Consider the following 8006-nt stretch of genomic DNA (forward strand, 5'->3'; position numbering starts at 1 on the left):
TTTTAGATTTTTCGAGACAGGGTTTCTCTGTGTAGCCCTGGCTGTCCTGGAACTCACTTTGTAGACCAGGCTGGCCTCGAACTCAGAAATCTGCCTACCTCTGCCTCCCAAGTGCTGGGATTAAAGGCATGCACCTACAGCTAGCTTTTTTATGAGGTTCTTGGGAATCAAACTCAGGTTGTGAGGCTTGTGCACGGTTCACCCACCGAATCATCTCCCGGCTCCTTAATTTACATTTCCTGAGTCACTAACCCCCTACCATCTTTATTATGGACTTGGTCACTTGCACATCTTCTTTGGAGGAATGTCTGTTTGCACCCTTTGCCTGTTGTTATCTGGGGTGTTTTCTTGACTTGTCTTTTCCTGGGGTTCTGAGAATTAAATGAGACAATTGCTGACATCCTCACAGTGTGACTTCCGGAACACGGTGGCTATTGCTGGCCAACAGTAAGACCTGAAACTGCCTTTGTGGCAAACACCATGAGGCAAAAATGGAAGGCAGAAGTTTCCAGCAGGCTCCCACCCCTGCTCACTCTGTACCTTTCCAGGCCTCAAGGGGGTCACATGCTACTCACCTCACGGTTCCTACTTCTCGGGGTTTGGGCTAGCTCTCCTCAGCCTGGCCTCTGCACATAACTGGGGCGCACGGGGGGGAACATGGAGTGTTAGTTTAAAGTCTTATTTACCAGAGACAGAACACATGGACACTCTTGAAAGCATGGTTAAACTTTGTAGATAGTCTGGGAATACTTCAGCCTATTCAGCACAGCATACACATTTGAAAAGAAAAAAAAAGAAAAGAACAGGAAAGGGAAGGGAAGGGAAGGGAAGGGAAGGGAAGGGAAGGGAGCAAACTAAAGAATTTCTGAGGAGCTAGTTGTCTCAGGAAACGCATGGTGACTCCCATATCATCTGTCTCCGGAAGGCCACTTACTCAGGAAAGATTTTTGATAATTCATTTTAGATGGTGTCTGTCCTCATCCCCACCTTCTGCTTCCCAGGGCGGCCCAAACATTCCTGGCCTCTCTTCTCTGGCCTACCTACCAGACTCCTTCTCCTTTCCTTTTGCACATGGGCTGGGCTCTGAGCCTCCCAAACAACCCTGTTTATCATTCCCCAACCATGCTCTAAACAACCTTTCTCTAATGCTCTATTCTTGGAATCAAATCAGGACCATTGCAGAACGGAAACAACATTGGCAGAGATGCAGGACATGACACCCCCCCCCAGCCCCCGCAGTATTCATTGCTGGTGTGAAGCCAGTGCTATACCTAGGAAGGAAGTTTCATAAGCTCCATCTTTATCATAGCTGGTGGCCATTTGAGAATGTTCTTTTCCATGGTCAAGGTCTGTCCCTGAACTGTCAGGTCCAGCTGTCTGATCCATTACCCCTTTGTATTCTGTGTGGTTCGGGTGTCGCTTCCCTGGTTCCTGTTGTCTGTGTAATAACAGCTTGATTACCAGCAGCCCCTGAAGTACTTCATCTATTCTCTGGGCCAGGAAGGTTCCAGAGAGGTTCTGTTAGGACTTGACCCTAGGCATCTGTTGCAGTAGGAGACTGGGCTGGATTCTGGAGTAACCATCTATGCTCGCTGTCTCTGAGAAGGAGGAAGACTACACAGGGGGCTGGGAAGCTTCCAGAGGCCTATCTGGGAGACTCATTTTCCCAGTCAAAGGGCTGTATTGCTTCTCCACTGAGAATGTGGCCTTGGAGGTGAGAATTAAGCCTTCCTGGAACTCCATTCCCTGGGAATTAATTTCATATCTGATTCTCAGCCAGCTCTATTCTTTGACTGCAAGAGTCTGTGCTGTCATGGAGGTCCCCAGTCTCTCTTTAGGCATCCTCAACAGAATGGGAGAGTCCAGTCCTTTCAACTCGTGGAGATGGTGCCCCCTGCTGGTAAGCCGACCTAACCTCACCACAATAAAGGTTGCCCCGTTGTCTTTACAGCAGACTGTCAGGTCTCCCTTTCCTGTACCCTTGCCGATTTAGCTATCAAGCCTCATTTTAGTGTCCGCTTTCTGAGACCACTTCTGGTAGAAACTTCTGGAAAGTGGACTTTAGTTCAACCAATTTTTTGAACACAGGCTACCTGGAGCAGTGGAACTGAGAAAGAGGACGATGGCCAGGTCTCCCCAGAGAGGAGAGACGCCAGAAGTCCACACTTCCTGGCAGCCACGGAAGCAAGGGCTGTGATCTGAAAGAGCATCTGGTGACATGTACAGCATCTGCCAGGCCACTATTCGAGCCCCTCACCCATCTAGTCAGCTGACATGTCTTGGGTATCCTGAGGAGACATCCAGGGTCCCAGCTGCTTCTTGGGAGCTTGCATTCCGGACAGATGAGACAGTACAGGTCAGGACACAGCCAAGGCAGCTACTGGAGCATCTGGTCAAAGCTGCCTAGGTGGGACCACGAGGTCATCAGGAATGAATGACAGGCTGATGGGCATGGAGGGTATAGGTATCCAGGCAAGAGAACTCCCTGTGGGCTTGGGTAGCCAAGGTTGAGGAGAATGTGTAGAGTAATTGGAAGACAGGAAGACTATGAGCTCCTCGTGGTGTCTGAGGCGCCCCAGGTCTTGGCATTGGCCTGGGTCCATCTTCTGATCCTTGCCTGCCAAGATTTCTCACTCCAGCAGAAATCTTCAAGGTCACAGTGTCCTAATGGACCTGTATGCCTTGCCCTCGATAATTATTTGGGAGGGCAAATAGTTGCTTAGTTAAGCTGACTTTGGACACTGGCTGACTAGACTTTTCTGGTAAGTGTTGGCCTAGGACTTTAGCAGCAGACGGGTTTTGACCCTTTATTTGAGAAATAGGATAAAATGTCTTTGTCCCTCCCTCCCACAGGGCAGAGTGCTCTGTGATCATTAGTTTTAACTGTTTTCTGACACAATCTACAGTTATCTGGGAAGAGAGTGTTAGTGTGGAATTGTTTAGATCAGGTTAGTGAGTGGGGGGTTATCTTTTTTCACGACAACTGTCTTTTTATTTAGTAAGGTTGTAACTAAAATATAATTGCACGACTTTCCCTCCTCCCTTTCCTCCCACTGGCCCTTAATAATTCCTCAAACCCTCCCTGCACAGGTTGCTCCTCTTCAAGTTACTAGCCTAGTTTGGGGGGGAGGGCGGGGTTGTTGACTTTTTTTTATCAAACTAATAAAATTTATTTTAAAATATACAACTTGGGCTGGTGAGATGGCTCAGGGGGGTAAGAGTACTGACTGCTTTTCCAGATGTCATGAGTTCAAATCCCAGCAACCACATGGTGGCTCACAACCACCATGAGATCTGATGCCCTCTTCTGGTGTGTCTAAAGACAGCTTCAGTGTACTTATTTATGATAATAAGTAAATCTTTAAAAAAATAAAAATAAATAAGATATACAACTCAGTATTGACATCTTTTTAAGTCACCACAATAATTTAGTGTGGGGGGGTTATCTTGATTACATTAACTGATATAGGAAGATCCAGCCCACTGTGGGTGGCACCATTCCATAGGCAAGGGATGCTGCATAAGGGTGGAGAAATGAGTTGGGCAGGAGTTTGTGTGCATTAATCCTTGCTCTTTGTACTCGACTGTGACTTGTCCACAGTCGAGTCATAGATATACAAACAGTTCACTCAATTTCTTGTCACTATGATTTCACTATGATAGACTACCACCTGGAACTGTGAGCCAAATGAACCCTTTCTCCTATATCTTGCTTCTGTCTGAATATTTTTATCATAGCAACAGAAAAAAGAAACCCAGGCATGTGCCAAAACAAATGATTCTGTATGTGTCTCCAAGGGTTTAAGCTACTCAGATCTCCAGCCTAGGGCTCCTAGTATGAAAAACTCAGCTCAAACTGCACTGGGCCCCGACCCTGCCTTGGGAAGCAGCGGGGGTGGGGGCTTCCGTTTAGGCTTCTACATGCAGTGAGGTTGCAGGACTCTCCCAAGCATCTTAAGTACAACTCCTTCACTACCTGGTAAGGTGACTGGGGACATCAAGGCCAGTAGTTTGTTTGCTACGGCACAACAGAAGGCAACTGTTTTTGGTGACAGCTGTCTCCCTAATTCCCGGCTCTCTCCCGTGTTGGATAAACTTCAGTCCCAGAAATGAATGTGAAAAAAGACAGTCATCCCACAATGGGAAATCAGAGGGTCTGTGATCATGTTTCCTACAAAGACATCCTTATTTCTTGGCTCCCTCTGACAATTTCAAACTTAAAATGATTAATAGTTAATATTATTGAGAAATAAGTTGAAGGTATAATGAAATATAAGGAATTAGAACAACTGTCCTACAACCACAATACTGGGAAATAATCTCCAAGAGCCTGAAACTACTGGACTGAGTTTTTCATTCATTCATTCATTCATTCATCCTGTCTGTCTATCTGTCTCTTTCACACATACACAGGGAGGGGCGTTACTGAAGCCACATTATATAAGGAACATTATAATTTTCCCTTTTTTTTATTAAAACCATGGTATGCTTCTAAATTATAGCCAGATTATTAAGAACCCTTTGAAAGAGCATCTCAAATAATAATTTAACCACCATTCAACAACTGCCATGTGCCTGTGAGGTTAAGGCTCAGTGTACTGTCTAGTTGTGTGAGGTTCTTTTGTTTGCTTTTGTCAACTTGACACAAGCTAGAGTCATCTAAGAAGAGGAAACCTCAACTGAGAAAAAGCCTTTATCAGATGGGCCTGTAGGCAAGTTTATGGGGGGCATTTTCTTGATTAATGGTTGATGGGAAAGGGCCCAGCCCATTATGGGCAGTGCCACCCCTGGGCGGGTAGTGTATGAAGGTAGCTGAGCCAGCTACAGGGAGCAAGGCAGGAAGTGGCACTTTTCCATGGCTCTGCTTCAGTTCCTGCCTTCAGGTTCTTGCCTTGAGCTCCTGCCTTCACTTTCCTCAGTGATGGACATCCTCTCCAAGATGCTTTTGGTCATGGCCTTTATCACAGCAATGGAAAGCAAACTAGGCCAAGCTCTACAACCACTCTGGAGTTAACCGTGTGGGCATGCCTGTGAGGGAGTTTCTAGTTCAGGTTAATGGAGGTAGGAAGACCCACCCTGAATTCTAGTTCAGGTTAATGGAGGTAGGAAGACCCACCCTGAATGTGGACAGCATCATCCCGTGCCCTGGGACCCTGGACTGAATAAGGAAAATAGCAATGGAACAACAGCATGCATCTCTCCTGCATCCTCACTGCGGGTACAGTGTGAGCAGTCGCCTCTGGGTCCCTGCCATCCTCGCCACGAGGGACTGCACCCTGAGAGAGTGAGCCACAGCGAGTTCTTACGTTCTCAGGTTGCTTCTATCAGAGTTTCACGGCAGCAATAGGAGAAGGATCTAAAGTGCCTGCATCTGTCTGAGGTGTTGAGGTGCAGAGTGAGCAAAGCAAGTGGGATGAGCCATCTTTCCAGCTCCCTGACCATGCAGCTCACTTTCCAAGGGCCACCGAGGAAGACAGAAGGCAAGTGTCAAGAGTATCGCCTTGCATTACTTTAATAAGACACATACTTTGATGTAAGGCTGGAGCGCCAAATGTGGTCTCCTTTTAAACTATGTGTATATTTGCTTTCATCTATGGTGTTCTGCAATAACAATATTTAGTTAGTTATAAAGAGAATTTTTTTAAAAAGATTTATTTATTTATTTTATATGAGTACACTGTAGCTGTCTTCAGACACACCAGAAGAGCACATCAGATCCCATTACGGATGGTTGTAAGCCACCATGTGGTTGCTGGGAATTGAACTCAGGACCTCTGGAAGAGCAGTCAGTGCCCTTAACCTCTGAGCCATCTCTCCAGCCCTAAAGAGAATTAACAAGTGTTTCCTTTAGGTTTTGTTGAATTAACATACACTGGAGTCACCTGAGAAGAGGAATTCTCAACTGAAGAACAGCCTCCATAGTCTAGACTATGGCAGGTCTGCAGGGCATTCATAGAATTCATGACTGATGGGCAGGGCCATTCCTGGACAAGTTGGTGTGGACTGTATAAAACAGCAAGCCGACCAAGGCATGAAAAGCAAGCCAAGAAGCAGTGTCTTCTGTGGCCCTGCTTCAGTTCTCAAATAATCATTCTTAGGAAGTCTTCCTTGTACAAAAGGAAACAGGTCCTTACCTATCTGTATATGTCTGAATACACACGTACAAATGTGTAAGGCAGCCCACCGACCCTTTGTAGTACCGTAATGATGTTTTCAAACACTTGGTGAGATCCAGTGGTATCTCAGTAGAAGCTTCACTACAATATCTTTTGATGTTGACATAAATCTTCATTCAAAAATGAGTCTCCTTGTAAAAATGTATCCTTCTTTTTGGAGTTTGAAGACTCAACAGGTGGACTGAATGTCATTGCTGCCATGCTCTATGTTCCAAAAAGTTCAATTGCAGGTCTTTGGCTCAGCTCCAGCTTGAGGGCCTCAGAGCCTTCAGATGGTGCAAGCAGATGTACTGCAAATCTTCACACAATGGGATGGTAATGTCTCCAAAGTGTGTGTAGCTCCCACAGTGCGGTATTCCATGCATTACAGTACTCTGGCTCCTCCGGCTCGGGTAGAAACACCCCGCTGCCCTGAGACTCCTTATCAAGCAAGAGATCTGTTCTGGAAAAAGTCTGCACCAGTAAGCTGCTGAAAGGCCAATGCTTCAATCTGGAAGAACCTGCGTGTAATGTGAACAGTGTTTTGGAGAGATGTGTGTAGAATTTCATCGGGTCAATAAAGTGTCACCTTCTTCAGAAAGAACATGAACCGCAGTTTGAACACAGTGAAGACTTTCTTGACAGCTTAGATCACTAGACTCAATGAGGGTATGAAGAAACACTAATAAATCCTCAAAAAACTTCACATTTATAAGATGTACAAACTTGCTGGGCGTGGTGGCACACGCCTTTAATCCCAGCACTTGGGAGGCAGAGGCAGGCGAATTTCTGAGTTCGAGGCCAGGCTGGTCTACAGAGTGAGTTCCAGGACAGCTAGGGCTATACAGAGAAACCCTGTCTCAAAAAAACAAAAACAAAAACAAAAACAAAAAACAAAAAACAAAAACAAAACCCCCCAAAAAACCCAAACAACCAAAAAACAAAGACAAACAAAACAAAACAAAACCAAAAGATGTGCAAACTTGGCAAGACATTCTAGAACCGCTGGCAGAAGAGGTGACCTCTGGGCCTTCTTCAGTATTCTGAAGTAGGTCACAAACCCAGTATTCAGAGTCACTGTGTGCAGTTTCAGCTTTCCCTCAGTGCTCTCTGAAGCTTCAGCCTCCCAAAGTTCCCATTCACTTTCTCCTCTGCTTTCTCCCACTTTCTTTGCACTCTTGATAGAGTTTGTCTCTTTTCCTTGAAAGCCATGAACCTTTTGGGTTTGTTAATGTCCTCTGTATCTTTTTTCATTTCTACTTCCTTGCTCTGCAGTCATAAACATGTTTTTAACATCTCTGGTCTAACTTCATAACTTCTGCCCTTTCCAAAACCAGAGATCACTTTAATTATACCAAGAGAAGCTTGGCCTAATTTGTCTTGTTTAAAGAGTTTCTTTACTGCTTCGCAACACATTTTAGATACTGGTTTTGACTCGTCATTCATCAGAGGGACAGCCAGTACAATGATGTTGTCAAAGCTAAAATGGGACAGGGCCACCAACAGCTCACACGGGTTCTTCACTGCCACTTCAGCCAGCCCTTGGTAGGCCTTTAAGGACACCACATTGCTCTTCTTCACCTTCCTTTGCTTCCAGACTTTAACTATTTGCTCCAGATTTTCCAAATAAGTCTGTATTGGCTAATCAGGCCTTCAAATTCTCTTAACTTCTGGGTTTCTTTAAGAATCTTGGTAGGGTTTTTTTTTTTTTTTTTTTTTTTTTTTTTTTTTTTTTTTGGTTAGAGGCCGGATTTTTTATGAGGGAGTGATGTAGTGATGTCCTTAAACAGCTCTATAGGTGAGATGATAACCAACTTCCGGACAGTGACAGTCACATCAGGGTCCTGCTCC

General features: G+C 45.3%; 1 pseudogene; it reads right to left on the reverse strand.

The window, feature by feature from the left end:
* The window catches only part of LOC110295583, a 21096-nt pseudogene that overhangs the window by 12307 nt on the left and 783 nt on the right, over positions 1 to 8006 (reverse strand).

Source organism: Mus caroli, chromosome 1, assembly GCF_900094665.2.
Source record: "Mus caroli chromosome 1, CAROLI_EIJ_v1.1, whole genome shotgun sequence".
In the NCBI taxonomy this organism is placed as follows: domain Eukaryota; kingdom Metazoa; phylum Chordata; class Mammalia; order Rodentia; family Muridae; genus Mus; species Mus caroli.